Below are 23,176 nucleotides of genomic sequence, written 5' to 3'. Positions count from 1 at the left end.
TGCCCCTGAGATGGATGTCACTTAACTTGCAGCAGATAACTATGCAATTTTACTGGCACCCATGGCTTCCACTACTCTGCTTCTCGTATTGTGCTTAGTTCTCTTCTATTTAGATTGCCTTATTCACCAATTTCCTCCTTCACTATATATTTTCTTGTTTTTCCATCTCATAATCTACTGAGCTTTTCTCACTACTTAACTATTCTTTCTCTTGATGATAATGTTTGTACTGGTTGCCCAGTCAGATTTACCAAATCTGTTTGTTAGTCAGAAAAGGCCAATCTTTGTTTAAAAACAATGCTAACTTTTTGTATTCTGAGGATAAACTGTGCCTTTCAAAACCTGTAATTAAGAAACCCGAACACTTTTCTGAAATGCATTGATGGTTTTTTGTACTAGGGAAGGTCCACACCTTGGAGATTTTGTTTCCAGTGTCGAAAAGGATGGCCCTTGTTGAAAAGATTTCTGAAAGGTTTCCAGAAGGGTATAATGTCAGGTGACTCCGTCATGAGGTAGAGCAAAGTTATGATGCCGGTTGTAGCTTGAAAAGCCAATAATGTGCGGATAAGTTTTGTCAGTTACGCGACTGGTAATCCCAACACGCACTGTGATTCAGGCTTACCATGGCCTTGCTTTCCTGTGTCACCGTATGAAGGACAAAGGGGACTACTTATCCACACATTATTGGCTTTTCATGCTACAACCTACATCATAACTTTGCTCTACCTCATGACGGAGTCACCTGACATTATACCCTTCTGGAAACCTTTCGGAAATATTTTCAGTCATAAACACTGACTTTTAAGGCCTTGAGAAAGTCCTTGTGGACAAAACACGTGTCGGCTGTTCTCAGATGTATCACTGTTTCAGCAAGAAACAAACCTCAATCAACGCCCACACTTTGTCTCTTGGATTTTATACTTATGTTGACATTTGGAGTGACTTTTTGGACTACGTCGGTGTGCCCTGGTCTTATATTGACAGCGTTGAGGACAGTGGTCATCGGGTGAAGTCACGAAGTTGTCCACTGCACTTCTGGGAAATGTCCAACTAAACTCAGCAGCTTCCTCATTCAAGCACGATCAGATGACAAAACAAATAACAGCAGAGACATGCAGGCACCGCCAACAAGCTGGTAAAGAATAAAAAAACATTAAACAGAAGCAACATTTGAATCAAGGCTGATAGATATCAAGTAATTTATTTATAAGTACTTTTTCTATGTCTGATAGCAACAATCACGCTACACTTATCCTATATGTAAGCAGCCAGATTCACGTGCCATTTATCTACCTGCAAAGATTTGTGGAAGTTGTGATAATTGTAGTGTTAGACCTGACATGCCTCAGGGTGGTCACCCCTAACTTTTTGCCTGCCTCCCTCCACTTTTTGGACTCTGTTTTTGCTGGCTTTTAGACTCTGCGCACTTTACCACTGCTAACCAGTGCTAAAGTGCATATGCTCTCTCCCTTTAAACATGGTAACTTTGGATCATACCCAATTGGACTATTTAATATACTCAGAAGTCCCTAGTGATGTGCACTGTATGTGCCTAGGGCCTGTAGATTAAATGCTACTAGTGGGCCTGCAGCACTGGTTGTGCCACCCACTCAAGTAGCCCCTTTACCTTGTCCCAGGCCTGCCATGGCAAGGCCTGTGTGAGCAGTGTCACTGCCACTTCGACTTGGCATTTAAAAGTACTTGCCAAGCCTAAAGCTCCCCTTTTTCTACACATAAGTCACCTCTAATGTGTGCCCTAGGTAACCCCTAGAGCAGGGTGCTGTGTAGGTAAAAGGCAGGACATGTACCTGCGTAGTTTACATGTCCTGGGAGTGTAAAACTCCTAAATTCATTTTTACACTACTGCAAGGCCTGCTCCCTTCATAGGCTAACATTGGGGCTGCCCTCATACATTGTTGAAGTGTCAGCTGCTGATCTGAAGGGAGTAGGAAGGTCATATTTAGTATGGCCAAAATGGTAATACAAAATCCTGCTGACTGGTGAAGTTGGATTTAATATTACTATTTTAGAAATGCCACTTTTAGAAAGTGAACATTTCTCTGCACTTAAATCTTTCTGTGCCTTACAATCCATGTCTGGCTAGGTTTAGTTGACAGCTCCTTGTGCATTCACTCAGACACACCCCAAACACAGGGTACTCAGCCTCACTTGCATACATCTGCATTTTGAATGGGTCTTCCTGGGTTGGGAGGGTGGAGGGCCTGCTCTGACACAAAGGACTGCCACACCCCCTACTGGGACCCTGGCAGACAGGATTGAACTGAAAGGGGACCTGGTGCACTTCTAAACCACCCTTTGAAGTCTCCCCCACTTCAAAGGCACAGTTGGGTATAAAACAGGGCCTCTGCCCTACCACGTCAGACACTTGCTGGAGAAGAAACCTGAACCAGAACCTGCATCCTGCCAAGAAGAACTGCCTGGCTGCTCAAAGGACTCACCTGTCTGCTTTCTACAAAGGACTGCTGCCTTGCTGTTGGCCTGCTACCTTGCTGAACTCTTGTCTGGCTGCCAAAGTGCTCTCCAAGGGCTTGGATAGAGCTTGCCTCTTGTTCCCTGAAGTCTCAGGACCAAAAATACTTCTTTTTTTCATTTGGACTCCTCGTGCGCCGAAATATTAGACGAACACCTTGCTCTGCGGTGAGAAAATCGCTGCACGCCGACGCTGCCAGGCGCAACGCCTTTGGGGCGACTGGAACTTCAACGCACAGCCTGGCATGGACAACGCCACCCGGCTTCCAGAGAGGAAATCGACGCAACGCCTGCTGTGAGAAAGAAAATTCCACGCACAGCCTCCCGGAACGACGCGTAGCCGGATAACAAGCCGAGGAATCCATGCAGAGACCCTGGGATATCTGGTAATCCCGCAAACCATAGAAGGATTCGGCCTGCGTGCCAGAAAACTACGCACGTCTTCCCAGAGTGAAAAATAACGACGCAAGTCCGTGTATGAAGAAGCGAAACCGACGCACACACCATTTTTCTTCCCGCAGAACGACGCACGTCTCCCTGCGTGAAAAATAACGACGCAAGTCCGTGTGTGAAGGGGCGAAACCCACGCACACACCATTTTTCCACGCATCTCCTCCTCTGCGGCCCTCTGCAGAGATTTTTCACTCCAAACCAGATACTTTGTGCTTGAAAGAGACTTTGTTTGCTTTTTAAAGACTTAAGACACCTTGGGGGTCATTTTGACCCTGGCGGTACTAGACCGCCAGGGCTAAAATGACGGAAGCACCGCCAACAGGCTGGCGGTGCTTCCTGGGGTATTACGACCGCGGCGGTAGCGCTGCAGTCGCACCGCCAGGGCCGGCGGTTTTCCGCCACAATGGCCCCGGCGGTTGTAATCCGCCAGGGCAGCGCTGCTTGCAGCGCTGCCCAGTGGATTACGAGTCCCCCTCCCGCCAGCCTTTTCCTGCCGGTTTGAACTGCCAGGAAAAGGCTGGCTAAAAGGGGAGTTGCGGGCCCCTGGGGGCCCCTGCACTGCCTATGCCACCGGCATGGGCAGTGCAGGGGCCCCCTGACAGGGCCCCATGGAGCTTTTCACTGTCTGCATACCAGACAGTGAAAAGCGCGACGGGTGCAACTGCACCCGTCGCACAGCCGCAACACCGCCGGCTCCATTTGGAGCCGGCTCCTGTGTTGCGGCCGAGATCCCCGCTGGGCTGGAGGGCGGAAACCAGGTTTCCGCCCGCCGGCCCAGCGGGGATCTCCGGATGGCCGTGGCGGGAGTGCGGCTGCATTGGTGGCAGCCCGGCGGTCCGATCTTGGCAGGCGGCTGATGCCGCCCGCCAAGGTCGTAATGAGGGCCTTTATATCACTTTTGAGTGATATTCCTACAAATTCTTAATGCATCTTTTATTGTGTTGATCTACAAATATCCAGATAAATATTCTATATTTTTCTAAAGAATGTGTGGTGTATTGTTGTGGTGCTATATGGTGTTATTGTATGATTTATTGCACAAATACTTTACACACTCACTTCTAAGTTAAGCCTGACTGCTCGTGCCAAGCTACCAGAGGGTGGGCACAGGATAATTTGGATTGTGTGTGACTTACCCTGACTAGAGTGAGGGTTCTTGCTTGGACAGAGGGTAACCTGACTGCAAACCAAAAACCCAATTTCTAACATTGGTGATCATCGGTGAGGATAGGACTTGTATTTGTGCAGTGACATACAGTAGCTAAGTATTTCACTACCTACCCACAGTTGAAGGTCAACTTGATTTTTATCTCTTTTGCTAATTTGTTTTTCCTGACAATTTTCAAAAACTAAATCCTCACTCAACATGTCTCTGGCTGGGTCTCAAGTAGGAGATTTGGACCTAGCCCTGTTGGAGACATATTCTGTCAAACAGCTAAAAGGGTTCTGCAGGGTGATGAGAGTACCCACCCAAGGGGCCTCCAAAAAGGAGGACTTTCAAGTGGCGCTGAGGGCCTGGGCAGAAGCCCATTTAGAGGAAAGTGATGAGGAAGAGGAGCCAGAAAATGGCCTCTCAGAGGATTTATTGCCATCAGTGGGTAATGTTACCACTGCAATTGTGCCCCCTTCCAGACCAGGGCGCAGTGTCTCTGAGCAAAGCCTGACCGCAGAGGAAAGGAGAGAAGAAAGGGAGTTCCAATTGCAAATGGCAAAACTGAAAATTGAGGCCCAACAGGAGGAGAAGAGGGCAGAGAGAGAAGCCAAACAAGCTGAGGCTGAAAGAGCAGCCAAACAGGTGGAAGCTGAAAGAGCTTTGGCTGAAAAGAAACTATTGTTGGCTCATGAACTGAGTCTCAAGGAGCTGGAGATCAAGGTGAGGCAGTCTGAATCCAGCAGTAATGGTGGCAGCATACAGACAGGACCTGCTGGAGAAAAGAAGGTTCGTATACCCAAAAATGTGGTGCCCAGTTTTGTGGTGGGAGAAGACATAGATAAATGGTTAGCTGCTTACGAAGTTGCACTAAGGGATCATGAGGTTCCTGAAGGGCAATGGGGGGTAGCTATGTGGGGTTATGTGCCACCATTGGGGAGGGACACACTTCTCACATTGGATCAACCTGATCAAAACACATACCCCCTTCAGAAAGCCACTTTACTTGCCAAGTTTGGGCTGACCCCTGAGGGATACCGTCAGAGGTTCCGGGACAGCACCAAACAAAGCACACAAACATGGGTAGATTTCTTTGACTTTTCTAGTAAGGCACTGAATGGATGGGTGCGGGGCAACAAAGTAGATAATTCTAAAGGGTTATGTGACTTGATTCTGAGAGAGGATATGCTCAATACTACTTTTACAGAGTTGCGCCAGCACTTGGTAGATAGTAAGCTGACTGATCCCAGGAAGCTTGCTGAGGAGGCGGACCTCTGGGTTAGCACCAGAGTGTCCAAAAAGGTACCTGGGGGGGACACCCACAAAGGTGGTCAGGGTTCCCAACAGAAGAAAGAGGGGGGAGATAAACTTACAGATAAGGAACTCTCCAAAGGCCCCCAAAAGAATTCCCAGGGAGGGGGTGGCAACCATTCCTTTTCGAGATTTGGGAAAAAGCCAGGGACTTATGATAAATCAGGGAGATCCAACCCCAAATGCTTAGAGTGCTACCAGTGTGGCCACTATAAAGGCGACCCCCAGTGCTCCAAGAGGGCACCGTCCACTACTGGACAGACACCTGGGTTGACTAGTGTAGCGCTTGGGGGGGAGATGGACCATGATAGCTTTGGGGAACAGGCAGAGGTTTCCCTAGTGTCCCTGGGAGAAAGAGAAATGGTGACCAAAGCCCACATATCCAAAATACTTCCAAGTACAGGCAGTGGGTCACCATTGATGGGCAAAAGGTGGAGGCTCTGCGTGACACAGGATCCAGTATGACTACTATCAAGAGTCAACTGGTGTCATCAGAGCAAATAGTCCCTAATACATTCCACCAGGTCATAGTCACTGACAATCGTGAGAGTCACCTACCGGTGGCACTTGTTCCCTTTGAGTGTGGGGGGGGTCTCTGGTACTCTGAAAGTAGCTGTGAATCCTGCCATGCCTGTAGATTGTCTGTTAGGCAATTATCTTGAGCATACTGCTTGGAAAGAAGTAGAGCTCAGATCCCACCTGGAGATGTTAGGGTTACCTGAGTGGGTCTGCATGACCACACGGTCCCTGGCTGCCCGGGAATGGAGTCAAGGGCGTCTTGAGCCTGGAACAATGGCCCAGACAGCTGCAAAGAGGAAGGGCAAGATGCGCGGGAAACCCACCTCAAATGTTCCCACGGTGGTGGACAAGGCCCCTGAGGAGGAGAAGGCCCCTGAGCCAACAGGGGAGGACATAGCTGACCTGGGTAACCTACCTGAACTTGCTGGCTGGCAAGTAGAGGGGGGGGCAACCAGAGCAGAATTCTACAAGGTGCAGAAGGAATGCCCCGCCCTTGAGGGTCTAAGGCAACAGGCCACAGCCCAAGCAGCAGGTGACGCCTCTGGCACTCACCGTATTTACTGGGAGAATGATCTCCTTTACAGTGAGCGTAAGGTTCCCGGTCCTGGGGCAGCCCGTGTGCTGGTGGTCCCCCAGTGTTACCCGAACTTCCTACTGGGTCTGGCTCACAACATCCCCCTGGCAGGACACCTGGGCCAAGACAAGACCTTTAACAGGCTTGACACCCACTTCCATTGGCCCAGAATGAGGACAGCCTCAGATAACTTCTGCAGAGCTTGCCCCACCTGCCAGGCTAGTGGGAAGACAGGGAAATGGCTTAAGGCTCCCCTGCTCCCGCTCCCAGTCGTTGGCACCCCCTTTGAAAGGGTGGGCATCGACATTGTTGGTCCCTTGGACCCCAAAACTGCCTTGGGCAACAGGTTTATCCTGGTTTTGGTGGACCATGCCACCCGCTATCCAGAGGCAATCCCTCTGAGAACAGTGACTGCACCGGTGGTAATCAGAGCCCTGTTGGGAATATTTACCCGTCTGGGATTCCCTAAGGTGGTTGTGTCTGACAGGGGCACAAACGTCATGTCTGCATACATGAAGTCCATGTGGGATGAGTGTGGGGTGACCTACCGGTTTACCATCCCTTACCATCCTCAATCCAATGGGCTTGTTGAGAGATTCAACAAGACCCGGAAAGGCATGATTAGTGGCCTGATTGAGGCCATGAAGCGTAAGTGGGACGTCCTCTTACCCTGCCTGTTGTTTGCTTACAGAGAGGTGCCCCAGAAAGGGGTGGGGTTCAACCCCTTTGAGCTTCTCTATGGTCACCCTGTCAGGGGACCCCTATGCATTGTGAAGGAGGGCTGGGAGAAAGCTCCCAAGTCACCTCCCCAGGATGTGGTCAGCTACATGCTGGCCCTCCGCAACCAAACCCAACGCTTCTGGAAGCAGGCCCAGAGTAACCTCGAGGCCAGTCAAGAGGTGATGAAGGAGTGGTATGACCGGAAGACCACTCTGGTTGAGTTCTCACCTGGAGACAAAGTTTGGGTGATGGAGCCAGTAGAGCCCAGGGCTCTCCAGGACCGCTGGACTGGCCCCTTTGAGATCAAGGAGCGTAAAGGGGAGGCCACTTACCTAGTGGACCCCAAGACCCCTAGGCAACCCCTAAGGGTACTCCATCACAACCAGCTCAAACCTCACTTTGAGAGGTCTGAGGTCAGTATGCTCCTGGTCACAGATGAGGGCATGGAAGAGGAGAGTGAACCTCTCCCCGACCTCTTCTCTGTCAAAGAAGGGGATGGGTCAGTGGGGGGTGTCATTCTCTCTGACTCCCTGACTCTAACCCAGAGAGGAGACTGCTATGAGCTGTTAGAGCAGTTCTCCCCCCTGTTCTCCCTTACTCCTGGACTGACCAACCTCTGTGTTCATGACATTGACACAGGTGACCGTCCCCCTGTGAAGAACAAAATTTACAGGTTGTCGGATAAGGTGAAGGCCAGCATCAAGGAGGAGGTCTCCAAGATGTTGACTTTAGGGGTTATTGAGAAATCCAGTTTCCCTGGGCCAGCCCGTGGTATTGGTTCCTAAGGCTACTGCCCCAGGTGCGAAGCCAGAACTCCGGTTCTGTGTGGACTACCGGGGTCTCAACTCAGTCACCCAGACTGATGCTCACCCCATCCCCCAAGCTGATGAGCTCGTTGACAGACTCGGTGCTGCCAAGTTCCTGAGTACGTTCGATCTTACTTCAGGGTACTGGCAGATCGGCCTGACTGAGGGAGCTAAAGAAAGATCAGCATTTTCCACCCCTGATGGCCATTACCAATTACGGGTGATGCCATTTGGACTGAAAAATGCCCCCGCTACCTTCTAACGGTTGGTTTACAGGGTCCTAGCTGGTAAAGATGCCTACTGTGCAGCTTACCTGGACGATATAGCTGTCTACAGTTCCAGCTGGGAGGAACACCTGCTCCACCTCAAGGAGGTGCTTCAGGCTCTGCAACAGGCAGGCCTGACTATCAAGGCTAATAAGTGCCAGATTGGGCAGGGTTCCGTGGTGTACTTGGGACACCTAGTAGGTGGTGGCAAGGTGCAGCCACTCCAGGCCAAGATTGAAACTATCAAGGCCTGGCAACCACCTAGAACACAGACTGAGGTGAGAGCCTTTTTGGGCCTCACTGGATACTACCGCAGATTCGTCAAGGGCTATGGTACCATTGTGTCCCCCTTGACAGAACTCACTTCCAAGAAACAACCTAGGTTGGTGAATTGGACAGAGGCTTGTCAGAAAGCCTTTGATTCTCTGAAGGAAGACATGTGCACGGCCCCCATGCTCAAGGCCCCTGACTACTCCCAGGAATTTATTGTGCAGACAGACACTTCAGAGCATGGCATAGGGGCTGTTCTAGCACAGCTAAATGAGGGGGGCTCAGACCAACCAGTAGTCTTTATTAGCAGAAGACTATTACCACGGGAACAAAGGTGGAGTGCTTTTGAGAGAGAAGCATTTGCTGGGGTCTGGGCACTGAAGAAGCTAAGACCTTCCCTGTTTGGGACTCACTTCCGGGTTCAGACAGACCACAGGCCCCTCAGATGGCTCATGCAGATGAGGGGTGAGAATCCAAAACTCTTGAGGTGGTCCATTTCCCTACAGGGGATGGACTTTACGGTGGAGCATCGCCCAGGGGTTGACCACGCCAATGCTGATGGTCTCTCCAGATACTTCCGCCTTAGCGATGAGAGCTCCCAGGAGGTCGGGTAGCTCTCCCCACTTTCAGCTGGGGGGGACACATGTTAGACCTGACATGCCTTAGGGTGGTCACCCCTAACTTTTTGCCTGCCTCCCTCCACTTTTTGGACTCTGTTTTTGCTGGCTTTTAGACTCTGCGCACTTTACCACTGCTAACCAGTGCTAAAGTGCATATGCTCTCTCCCTTTAAACATGGTAACTTTGGATCATACCCAATTGGACTATTTAATATACTCATAAGTCTCTAGTAATGTGCACTGTATGTGCCTAGGGCCTGTAGATTAAATGCTACTAGTGGGCCTGAAGCACTGGTTGTGCCACCCACTCAAGTAGCCCCTTTACCTTGTCCCAGGCCTGCCATGGCAAGGCCTGTGTGTGCAGTTTCAATGCCACTTTGACATGGCATTTAAAAGTACTTGCCAAGCCCAAAGCTCCCCTTTTTCTACACATAAGTCACCTCTAATGTGTGCCCTGGGTAACACCTAGAGCAGGGTGCGGTGTAGGTAAAAGGCAGGACATGTACCTGCGTAGTTTACATGTCCTGGTAGTGTAAAACTCCTAAATTCATTTTTACACTACTGTGAGGCCTGCTCCCTTCATAGGCTAACATTGAGGCTGCCCTCATACATTGTTGAAGTGGCAGCTGCTGATCTGAAGGGAGTAGGAAGGTCATATTTAGTATGGCCAGAATGGTAATACAAAATCGTGCTGACTGGTAAAGTTGGATTTAATATTACTGTTTTAGAAATGCCACTTTTAGAAAGTGAGTATTTCTCTGCACTTAAATCTTTCTCTGCCTTACAATCCACGTCTGGCTAGGTTTAGTTGACAGCTCCTTGTGCATTCACTTAGATACACCCCAAACACAGGGGCCTCACTTGCATACATCTGCATTTTGAATGGGTCTTCATGGGCTGGGAGGGTGGAGGGCCTGCTCTGACACAAAGGACTGCCACACCCCCTACTGGGACCCTGGCAGACAGGATTGAACTGAAAGGGGACCTGGTGCACTTCTAAACCCCTCTTTGAAGTCTCCCCCACTTCAAAGGCACAGTTGGGTATAAAACAGGGCCTCTGCCCTACCACATCAGACACTTGCTGGAGAAGAAACCTGAACCAGAACCTGCATCCTGCCAAGAAGAACTGCCTGGCTGCTCAAAGGACTCACCTGTCTGCTTTCTACAAAGGACTGCTGCCTTGCTGTTGGCCTGCTGCCTTGCTGAACTCTTGTCTGGCTGCCAAAGTGCTCACCAAGGGCTTGGATAGAGCTTGCCTCCTGTGTCCCTGAAGTCCCAGGACCAAAAAGACTTATCTTTTTCATTTGGACTCCTCGTGCGCCGAAAAATTTGACGCACAGCTTGCTCCGCGGTGAGAAAATCGCCGCACGCCGACGCTGCCCGACGCGACGCCTACGGGGTGACCTGAACTTCGACGCACTGCCTCGCATGGACAACGCCGCCTGGCTTCCAGAGAGGAAATCGACGCAACGCCTGCCGTGAGAAAGAAAATTCCACGCACAGCCTCCCGGAACGACGCGTAGCCAGATAACATGCAGAGGAATCCACGCACAGACCATGGGACATCTGGTAATCCTGCAAACCATAGAAGGAGTCAGCCCGCGTGCCGGAAAACGACGCACGTCTTCCCCGAGTGAAAAATAACGATGCAAGTCCGTGTGTGAAAGGGCGAAACCGACGCACACACCATTTTTCTTCCTGCAGAATGACGCACGTCTCCCCGTGTGAAAAATAACGACGCAAGTCCGTGTGTGAAGGGGCGAAACCGACGCACATACCATTTTTCCACACATCTCCTCCTCTGCGGCCCTCTGCGGAGATTTTTCACTCCAAACCAGGGACTTTGTGCTTGAAAGAGACTTTGTTTGCTTTTTAAATACTTAAGCCACTTTATATAACTTTTCAGTGATATTCCTACAAATTCTTATTGCATCTTTTATTGTGTTGATCTACAAATATCCAGATAAATATTCTATATTTTTCTAAGCACTGTGTGGTGTATTTTTGTGGTGCTATATGGTGTTATTGTATGATTTATTGCACAAATACTTTACACATTGCCTTCTAAGTTAAGCCTGACTGCTCATGTCACTCTACCAGAGGGTGGGCACAGGATAATTTGGATTGTGTGTGACTTACCCTGACTGGAGTGAGGGTTATTGCATGGACAGAGAGTAGCCTGACTGCCAACCAAAAATCCAATTTCTAACATGTAGTAGTTGGATTCTCTATGTTTTTCAATATCGCTGGTCGTTTTAGTGTTAATATGTGTATTTTTGATTGGAGGTTTAGTATTTTTGAGCTGGATGTTCAGTTTCAGTATTTTGCTTCATAATATACAAACATATGTAAATAAATGTATATTTAATTAAATGCTTGACTTCCAGAGATTATTACACACCTGATGGTTGGAAATAACTTAAGCGTGACACAAGTTGGGTGCACCTCCAGTTTATGATGTCATTAAACACTGTACTTTGCCTTTTGGTGATGAAGTCTTCGTACAAATGTTTAGTTACATGTGTTTTGTTAGGAATATTGTGGAATAACTAATGCATGGTATTGTTAGAGCGGGGCTATATAGAATAGACATCACCCAAAGGCATTAGAGAAGTTCACAAAGGCAGGCAGGTTTTACAAGAAACAATAAGGTGATCACACACTCTCAGCAATGATATATACAAGAGCATAGACAAACAGTGACAGGGGTTGGCGCCCCAATGTGTCCTCTTTTTTCAAATGCTACTTTTTCATTTTCCTTTCTTTTTTGAGGGCTACACAGCTGCAACTAATGGGTACGGCTGCTACTTGTATTGTGACCCACTCAGTGCAGGAACTGCTAGAGGTCATTCTAACAATTCAAAGATTCGTGTCTCTTCATGCAGAAACAGGCACATGCTTAGGGACATGGGAGCTGCATCTGGTAAGTAATCAGGACATTACTTCTACGTTCGTCATCCTCATCCCAATATTTTCTATTGAGTAATACCCAGGCACAAATAGACGTTTCCAATAACAGATTTCATACTACATTTCGATGCACATGCAATGATTTAACGAACCTACAATTCATGACATTTCAGAGCGTAACACTCCAGCTCTAAAGTTCTTCTCATCTTTATGGAAACTACAAAGTCCATAATGATGAACAAAAGAATTAGGAGTCACCCCTGTAGCAGCTCCATAAATTTCAGAAAGAAGGGCACATTAACCTCTGCCCACATTCTTGCTGAACGTCTTGTTGACCTACACTGAATTCCATCAGGGACAGGAATGTCAGCTACCACATAGGCCAAAGCAATTGTGGATATGATCCAATGGCTAAAGGTTGGAGAGCAGCCCTTTTCCTTTGACCCGCTTTGCCAAATGGAACAAAAAGATTACCACATTTGTGGAAATGTTCGGGCTCATACAAATAAATGCTTAAAGTCTTAATCCCACCAAAAAATTGTAAATCTCTTTGGTCAGGAGAAGGCTGAGAATCAGAAATCCTAGGTAACCCTACTTTCTGAAGTCAATAGAAGGAAGAAACAGTTTTCGTAAGAAAGGGGGATCAGCGTGTAGAACCACCTCCTCCTCCAAAAAGACAGAAAAGGTGGTCTGGAAAGAAATGCAACCTCAAGTGTGGCCTAGGCTACCGCTACCAAAACCTGGTTTCATAGTGGCAATTTTTTTATCTACTGAATCCAAACATTCAAATTGAGGATTTAGCAAAGTCCTTCACACCAGAGGGCACCATGGGTTTAGCAATAGGTCTGGAGCGAAAGAACTTCTTGAAGAGTCTACAAACTAGATCTTCACCTACCTGTAAAAAACCTCAAGGTGTCCTAAAGGCTTTGACTGCCACCAATAAGATTTAATGGTGTGTGGGCCAAATTAAGATTAAAGTCATCCAAAAAAGAATTGAAAAGTATCAGGGACACCCACTGAAGAATATGTACACATACATATGAACGTGCATATAAAGAGTCAAAATATAACCCACAACTAAATTGTAATATGTTGTGGCATGGATGTTACAGTCTATGGAGTCTACTAATTATGAGTAAGTTATAGGTAGATTTGTTCAAAGCAAGACACAGTTGCAGCTGCCGTCAAAATCCCTCAACATACCACAATATCCGCTAAAACTAGAAAACTGGCAGAGGCTTAGCCCAACAAGTCCAACCAGGCTGACAAAGTTTTGGTTTCAACTTCAGATCTTTTGGCAGTAGCGAACAGTAGCTGATGGCTGGAAACCTGAATGCCTGCTGGCACAGATTCAGTTCCAGAAGCGACGGCTCAGCGGCAAGGTGCAGCAGCAAAATACACCCTGGTCCACACTGCTCAATGGGCACTTTCGCAATCAAGGCTTCTCCGCCTGAGCACCCTAATCTGTGACGTCACTTTTGGTGAATTGTGGGCCAAAGCGGCAGTCACCAGACAGCATGAGCAGGAGGAAGCTAAGTGTGCAAGCCGCTTCAGCAGCTATGCCGACGGCTTCAGTCCACCAACACTCCTCTACTCCGCCATGTGATGCCTATCGCATTGACACCCACTGAAGACAAAATATGCTATGAGCTTCAGCCCAGAATTGAAAAGATTTCCAGTGTCTGGTGTAGGACTTTAGAGTAGGCGATTACCTAGAGTTTGGAATCAACTCAGCTAGATGGAAGGAAGACGTCTCTGCTGCACCCTCCCCCGACTCTGAATTTACAGACTGACAAGGATATTCTCCCCAGTATTGTTTCCAAAGACTTAACAAAGGACAGAAAAACAGAGCAAATCTTCATATTTTTTGAATCACCTGATTCTGCAGACGCAACCAAGACTCCCAGGCCCAAAACGAAACTGCTAGAGTTAATTGCCTCTCTTCTACTTGCAGTCTAGACTTAAATTTTGGAATTAAGGAATAAGGAGGAAATGCATATAGAAGCATTGGAGGCCAGTTCACAGGCAGAGCATCCACCTCCCAGGAACTACCTGTCTGAAACGTGGAGCAAAAGATCAGAACCTTTGCATTCTTTCACTTGCAAAAAGGTGTATCCCTGGGGTCCCAAATCTTTTGCAAAATGACTAATTGTAGGAGAAAGCAGTAGATCTTATGAATAAGGCAATATCCTGCTAAGAGTGTCTGCCACAGAATATATATTCCTTTAATATGAATTGCCCTCCTATACAACAGGTGGTTCTCTCTCTCCAAGATCTCAGGTGATGACCCAGAGTATCCCCAAAGAAGATGTCATCCATCCCAGGTAATTGATGTAAGAGACTGTCACAACATTGTCAGATCTTTTCAACAGATGATGACCGGTGATACAGGGCCTGATTCTAAGCTTGGCGGGCGGCGGGAGCCGCGCGTCAAGCGGGAACCGCCAGAAGACCGTACCGCGGTCAAAAGACCGCGGCGGTCATTCTGGGTTTCCCACTGGGCTGGCGGGCAACCGCCAAAAGTCCGCCCGCCAGCCCAGTGGGAAACACCCTTCCCACGAGGATGCCGGCTCCGAATGGAGCCGGCGGTGTGGGAAGGTGCGACGGGTGCAGTTGCACCCGTCGCGAATTTCAGTGTCTGCAAAGCAGACACTGAAATTCTTTGTGGGGCCCTCTTACGGGGGCCCCACGACACCCCATACCGCCATCCTGTTCCTGGCGGACGACCCGCCAGGAACAGGATGGCGGTATGGGGTGTCAGAATCCCCATGGCGGCGCTGCAAGCTGCGCCGCCATGGCGGATTCCCATGGGCAGCGGAAAGTCGGCGGTACACCGCCGGCTTTCCGCTTCTGGCCGCGGCTGTACCGCCGCGGTCAGAATGGCCGGCGGAGCACCGCCAGCCTGTTGGCGGTGCTACCGCCAACCCCGGCCCTGGCGGTATTTACCGCCAGGGTCAGAATGACCCCCACAGTGTTTTAGATGCATGAATCTGGTAGACTGCCATCAGCTCCCTCCATTTGGAAGACTGATGATGATCCAGAAGGGAACAGTGACCCTACATCGGTCTGTCTCCCAACGTTTTACCCCAACCCAGAAGACTGACATCCTTAGTAATTACTTTCAGAGGGTCTGCGAGAAGTGGAAACCCACTGCTGCTACCATTTGTATACAGGAGGTGGGTGTTGTTGCTCCTTTTACAGTTTTGTCCCTGTCCCGCTCCTTCTACAATTTCAGAGTACCCTTTTTCTTGTTTGGCGCTAGCTCACACAGCTGTGCTGCTTAGGGTTGTTATGTATTTGTTTGTTGTGTCTGGATTGTGTTTCTGCATCACACCCCAGATTGGAGTCTTAGAATCACCTGTAATCTTTGGGGGCTAGTCTTATTAGTTCACTCTTTGTACACTTTTTCCACGCAGGTTTCCTTCCCACTTGTCTGTTCCTTTTGAATCATACTAGTGAGGAATATGGATTCTATCAAGACGTTCGGGTTCTCTGAGGACCAATTCCTTGCCTTGGTAGGTAGTTCTACTGACACAAATAATAAGATTTCTTCATGGCAAGAGCAAGATGAAGAAGGATTAAAACTTCTGAATTTAAAGAAAAAAATTAAGAGAATAGAGGCACATGCAAATGTTATTTTAGAATATCTAAAAGCTTAGGTGATCCCTATGGGATTAAGAGTAAGAAATATCCCAGGTCTATTTGTGGAGATTCGAAAATTCCTATAAAAATGGTCTCTTATTGCCAATCGTTGTTCTAGAGATTGGAAGATATTGATCATAGAAACAGCTAAGGAAATGATCACTATGTTAGAAAAAGAGATTATTCCTCTTGAAGATAAAATCAAACAGAAAGATACACTAGAGGAGACAAAGAGAAAACTAGAAGAGGTCACTCAACAGAGGCATATCAAGAATACCTTATTAAAAGGAAGACAGATAAACTCAAAAAAGATCTTAGAATCTTCTCACAAGAAAGATTATATCCTTACCTACATGCAGAATTTTATACAGATGAGTCATCTAGAGAATCCAGTCTCACCCCCAACTCTTTGAGAACATGATGGTTCACTTTTTCAGACAATTCTGAATCTGATGGAGAGGGCGGTTCTAACAGACATGACTTCCCTAGGGAAGCAAGATCACAGACTACACAGGATACAAATACTTTTTTAGAATATCACAGGGACAGAAACAGCCCCCGGAGATGACAACAAAACAGCAGAAGAGGGAGGCCTTATTACCAGACAGATCAGTCCCATCAGTATCTACAGATGCGAGAACATCAGTATTGGAAATCATAGATGCTTCTAAAGTTCTACCTATCTTTAATCTGTCTAGAATCAATTTATCTCAGTCTGATATTGAAGAAGGGTCTCTCAATTGTTCCTAGCCAGCAGGTGAATAAATTTGAACTTCAAAGACCTTCAAGCCTTTTTTCAGAAGATCAGGCTAAAAATTGTTTTCTTAAATAGAGAAGTTCAACTGATAACAATAATTCAGGCCTTGGACCTAAATCTACTTTAATACCTGGTCTGGGCCAAGTTGGTCCAGAAGTAGCCATCTTTGAAAAAACAGTTATGAGTAAAATCAATAAGGCTTTGAGATTTGTTCCTCCCCCTTCCCCTAATCCTACATTAGATCAACAGGCACCTTTACGAGAGCTTCAACAAAATAATTCAATTACTATCAAACCCTGTGATAAAGCCGGGGGCATAGTTGTTTTACATACTGTGAGTTATAAACAAAAGATGGAATCTATGTTGGCTATTGAAGACCATTATTGTACAATTCAAGGTAATCCCATTATGCAAATCAACTCTTAAATAAAAGCCCTCTGTGATGAAGGTATACAACATGGCCATATTTCAAAAAGTGAGTTTAATTTCCTTTCAGTTGGGAATTTCAAACTTCCAACTATATATGGAGTGCCTAAAACTCATCAAAAGATTGAGGATCCTCCTCTAAGACCTATTGTGTCCGCTGTAGGCTTGGCTATAGAGCCTATATCTAAATATATTGATTCTTTTTTAAAACCCTTAGTTTGTGGGTTTCCTTCTTACATCAAAGACATATGATTTCCATAGTGGAAGGTCTTTAATTTGATCCCACATACATCTGTTGGTTACTATGGACATTGAAGCTATATGTACCAATATCCCACAAGATGGAGCTTATAAATCTGTAGAGAAGGTATTAAGGGAAGAAACCTCACAGATACCTATCAACTTTATTCTAAGCTGCTTAAAGATTGCTTCATGGGAAAATTACTGTGAGTTTGATGGAAACATTTATAAACAGGTAAAAGGAGTAAGCATGGGAGCAGCCTGTGGCCCAAGTCTGGCTAACATTTATATGGGCCTCTTTGAGAAGAGATTCATCTACAATTAAATTGCACCTTTTTTGAAAATGTAACACATTGGGCACGATATATAGATGATATTTTTTTCAAATGGGAAGGAGAAAGAGATTATCTACAGGAGTTTGTTGAATGGCTTAATTTCTGTGACGACAATCTTAGATTTACTCCCAATATCAGTAACCAACAGGTAGACTTTTTAGATATCCTCATTTATGGAGATCAAGTACAACTGCAGGTGTCACTATATACTAAACCTACAGCCCACAATACTCTGTTACACTTTAAAAGTTTTCATCCGAGATTCCAACGCCAAAGTATTCCATTTAGTCAATTCCTAAGAATTAGAAGAAACTGCAGTGACATGACAGAATTTGATAAACATGCTACTGATTTAAAAGAGAAACTTCTCCACAGAGGGTATCCTAAAAGACTGGTGAGAGATGCATACAAAAGAGCCAAATATTACAATTGAGAGACCATGTTTGAAGGAAGACAGAAAAAGGAACAGCAAAGATTGGTATGTGTTATCAAGCATTCCAATATTAATAACAAAATTAGAGGAATAATCAATACACAATGGAATATATTAAACAGCAACGAAGGAAATGACCCACTTCCTATTCCATTGTTTGCATACAAGAGAAATTCCAACATAAAAGACAAATTGGTTAAAGCCAGACTACCTTTTGAGAACACAGATATCCAGAAAAGCATAACTGGTGCTAATCCCATTCTAGGAAACAATCAATGTGGGGCTTGTTCACAAGCGATAGTATCTGATCATTTGCTCTGTAACAATAGAGATATTAGACATAAAACAATGACCAATCGCCAAAGCAGTAATGTCATTTACTGCATCATCTGTCCCTGCAATCTAGGTTATGTGGGAGAAACAGGAAGACAGTTTAGAATAAGATTCAGTGAGCATAAATCAGCTATAAGGAATTTAAGATTCCAAGCTCCATTCGTCTTCCACTGTAGTGAATTTAAACATAAAGAGTGACCTTAAGTGGACTATTTTGGAAAAAATCGATCCATCGATATGCACTGATTCAGATGCTTATAGACGGAAGCGTGAGGTTTTTCGGATTTTCTACTTAAATACAGTAGAGAAGGGTCTTAATGATAGAAATCCATGGGAAAATGCATTCTAGACTAGGTTTGAAACAATAGAATCTCTAGCCATTTGTCTGGCTCATATAAGCCTTCTTTGACATAACGAGGCTAGAATATTTTGAGTCCAATATGAATTCTATATCTTTTTTCACTCAGTAGTGAGTAGCTACAGTCTTGAATATAGGTCTTTGATCTTTATTAATTATTATTTTGGACCTCCTTATTTATTCTAGTCATAATTGTGCTATGACAGTCTGAGAATATTTGACCTTTGGAGATAGACTATTCATTTGCTGATTGATGTTATGATCCTATTAGGGGCAGTATAGAGCCTCTTTTGTTATAGTTTTACGTCTGCTCATTTTCATAGGTAACATCGTAGGTAAACATCTTTTATACGTTGGCTTTGTAGACTTTAAGACTTTTCTATATAAATATATAAGTACCCTCATAGGGTTTCTGTTTTCTATACATTCAATATGGCTTCCTCGCTTTTTTCTCTTGAAGGACCTCTCAAGAACTATTTATGAACTTGATCAGCTCTGATTGCTGATTTTTCATAGCATTTCAGGCTCAGTCAACAGGCAAACTTTTATATTTTTGACAATGGCAATTTTTTTTTATTAATAGGCCTTTTTAGTTATTTCATTTCCTTAGTTTTAAGGTAATTTATATAACAAGTAATCATTAGAATCTTTGGTAACTATGGCCGTTATCTTTGCTCCGTTTACCGCCGGCTTGTCCTAATGATCTCTGCTATGGAAGATCGAACATACTCTCTTCAGTCTCTAGGGTTGATTTCCGGAAGCATATATGAGATCAATTGACCAGTGAATTTTTATTATGGATGGGCCGTCTGTTTGGAAACTCGTTATTGGGCTATTTTGCAAAGACGTATTTTTCGTCCTTATAATTTCATATTATGAATTTTAATTAATTAGACTATGGCGAACATTTTTCTATAATAGGCATTTTGTGGAATTAAGATTTATTCAGGACATAGAGAAAATTTGTATAGGGGACTATTGTTTAATACAGCTTTCCATCATGGCGGCCGTAGTCGCTCAAGTTTATTACTCTCTAAAAAAAAATATGGAACAACCCTTTCTTTTTTTCTATGGCTAGGTCCATGTCTTAAAATGAGATTTGGGCGGAATGGGAGTGGACTGCTGCTCAGCAGGTGTAATCAATAGGTAGCGGATCGCGTGCTTGGAAACTCGTTATCGGACATTTGAACACAAAAGCAATTTCCGTCTTTATAATCCCTGTGCTATCATTCTATAGTAAGTATATATTGCCGGAAATCTTTTCAATTTGAACAAATTTAATTTTGTTAAATGTGTTTTTACGATTGCGAATCCAGACTAGGAGATGAGAAATGCTTAATCATGGTTTCTGGTCTTCATGATTCATATTTAGAAAATGTGTGTATTTTTTGTTTATTATATCTCCCGTTGGTTTAAAGAGCCCCTTATATAATACGGACTGTTTATATTCAAATATAATGACTTAGTCATATACAGAGAATGCAATGTTTGTACCCTACATTTACAGATTACTTATTTATTGGTTATATAGATTCAGGGTCTATTGGGAGTAGATCGTCTCCTCTTGTGGATTTTTTTGAGATTAGTAGAACTATAGAAAACAATTTTTGGTGAGATTTTCTCTGTTTGGCTTTGGGTTCTTTATAGAGTTTTTATAATCTTTGGTATATGAAACTGGATTTGCGGCATTGGAATATACCATAGGCTGCACCTTGTCTCCCATAAAGAGCATATCATGGATAAGGGGACAGTAGGTGAGCTTGTATGTAGCTCCTCATTTTCCTTTCTTTTTAGCTTTCTGGCTTACTAATATCTCTAGTAGCATAATAAGCATGACTACTAGGGGGAACACCTATAGTAGGCTTTGTTATTTTATTTTATATCATTTGGGTCAACTTAGCATGATTCTTTGGGTTTCTATTTAGTCTTGAGTGGCTTTTTGGTTTGCACTAGTGTAATGCATGTACACTTCTATATGGTGCATGAACAAACTATCTATAACATAGAAGACAATGATAACCAATTTCACCTGGGTGTGTTCTACTACCACACTGGGTGTGTGATGCAGTTGACAATTTAGATCTTGTATTGAGCAGTGAGTAATATTTTGATTTTTTCTTTACTGATTCATTTAGAGATCGGCTTTAATGGACGAAACCTCTCTTTATGTAAATTTTAACCAGTGAAGGTGAATATACGCGTGCCCTGAAGAAGGTGTGTGACCGGTTAGTCACTCTACACCGAAACGTACGGCGGCACAGTTGTTGGCAAAGAGGTTGTCTGGATGCTCCTTGATGTGGAATCAGGTGTGCCATTTGTATACAGCATATACAGTAAAGGAGGACACACTAAAGAAGAAAAAAATATATCGTAAGAAACTTTCAATGAATAATTTGGATGAAGATTTATATCTGGGACATTAAATGACACATTTTTACATTTAATCTATTTTTTTTAATACATTATATCATGTGTAATAGTGCCCTCCCTAGTGGAGTGCTCTGACAACATTATCTACTAGGCCAATTTTTTATTTGTTTTGTATTGGTTAGTGTGAGTGGAGTAGGTGGGTATGAAAGATGATTGAGAGAGAGTTTTCACATTATGTCCATTTATTGCTTTAATTTAAATACAGTGATTAGTGATTAATAATACAATTGTGGTAATACATTTGTATGTATATGTCTTATTATTGTGCATATATGTATATATCTCAATGCTCATCATTGATAATATCAATTTAAGGATTCCAGCTTTGGAACCTATATAGGAGGTGGGTGTTGTTGCTCCTTTTACAGTTGTGTCCCTGTCCCACTCATTATACAATTTCAGGGTACCCTTTTTCTTGTTTGGCACAAAAGAGCAGGTGCCTTTGATGTGATTTCAAATTGTGAAGTGAAAATAAAGCCTCTCTCAAACCAAGTGTGATTTTGAATTATGATGTTAGGATAAAAGGGATCACTTTTTGAAGTGAATTATTGAGTGGATTATTTCCACCCGTTGGTTCAATTGCCTGAGGTTCATGGCCATCTTGTACTCTCCTGACGTTTTGGGCACTAGAAAATCCTGTAGTAGGTGCTTTTCCACCAACCTCTTGCTGAGAATCAGGAATTATCACATTCTTTTCCTGGAGTTCCTGAATTGCATGTGCAAATGTCTCTTTCTTTACAGGGAATCTCGGCCAAGGAGTCTTCTTGATCAGTGAATTTGGTGGAAGAAATGTAACTTCTATTTGATTACCATTCCTGATTTTCTGAAGATCCTAAGAATTTAAGGTTGGTTTATCCCAAGCCTCCTTAAAGAATCAAATGTTTCCTCCTACCAGCAACTCAGGGCCATATCTAATATAGTCAGGACTGCTGCCCATTGTCATCGCCTTGTCTTTTGTTTTGAGAGCATTTCTCTTTATTGGTGTGATTTCTTGAAGGCTGTGGAAAGATTTATTCACTGAAGACATGTAGAAGGAGCTCTGCTGATCTCGTATAAAGTAAGATAAATGCTTCTTCTATTCAAACAGTTTCTATATTTTACCTTCAAAGGGCAGAAGTAAGGCAGAAGATTTCTGAGAGAACCTGTGTTTTGATCCTTAAGGCACAGATTGCATCTAGCAGCTACCAAAAGCCTTCTGAACAATGCAAATTCACTGACATTATCAAAGGGTATATCAGAAAGTTACTCAGTTTACCTGTTTGCCTTACCATTACTTCCAGTAGTAAAGAGCATTCTGCTCCCTTCTCCAGTCTTGAAGAGATTTTTGAAATCCAATATGAGGGAATAGGATCTGTAAACGCCATAAAATCGGGCCCTCGAGGACAACTGAAAACTTAAATATGTTTTTTGCAGTGAAGAGTCTACTCTTCTTGATTGTTGGATCTTTACAAATCTTCTCCTCAGGCATCAAGATACTCCCACCAAATATCCAGTCAAAGAGTCCACTGGTATTGCATCAGGAAGTTTAGACTCCATTTCATGCAACAGATATAACTTATTCATACCACAAAGGAGGAGATACGTTGAAGAAAAAGATGCTGTGTCGGATTTTCCGGCGAGGCCATGCAATGTGTTGTTTCTTTCCAGGCTGCAAGGTGACGGTTCAATTTCCAGGAGTGCAGCTTTGGTTCCTCATTGCTATGCTGAGATACTTTGACACCCAGGGACGATGCTTTGAAAATCCTTGTTGTACTGATGAGAAGGAACAAGGGCTGCATTGATCTGATAGGCTATGCAGTGATTTTTTAGACGTGAAGCAGGCGCTACTTTGATTTCCGCAGGCAGTGCGCTGATATTTCGACACACAGGGATCTTCTTCTTTTTGGTGAAGTTTTTGTGGCCCTGAGACTTCAGAACAGGAGGCAAGCTCAATCCAAGCCCTTGGAGAGCACTTATGGGGAAGGCAGAGTCCTTCCAGCAGAGTGAGGGGCCAGCAGGCAATAGGGCAACAAGCAGGGCAGATCAGAGGAGTCCTTTGGGCAGCCAGGCAGTCCCTCTGATAGAATCAGAGTCATTGAGTCATTGGTCCAGAAGTGTCTGCTTTGGTGGGGGTCAAAACCCCAGTATATATACC

This window comes from Pleurodeles waltl, chromosome 8 (assembly GCF_031143425.1).
Source record: "Pleurodeles waltl isolate 20211129_DDA chromosome 8, aPleWal1.hap1.20221129, whole genome shotgun sequence".
Classification (NCBI taxonomy): domain Eukaryota; kingdom Metazoa; phylum Chordata; class Amphibia; order Caudata; family Salamandridae; genus Pleurodeles; species Pleurodeles waltl.
The sequence above is the reverse complement of the archived record's forward strand: the minus strand, read 5'-3'. Positions refer to the sequence as shown.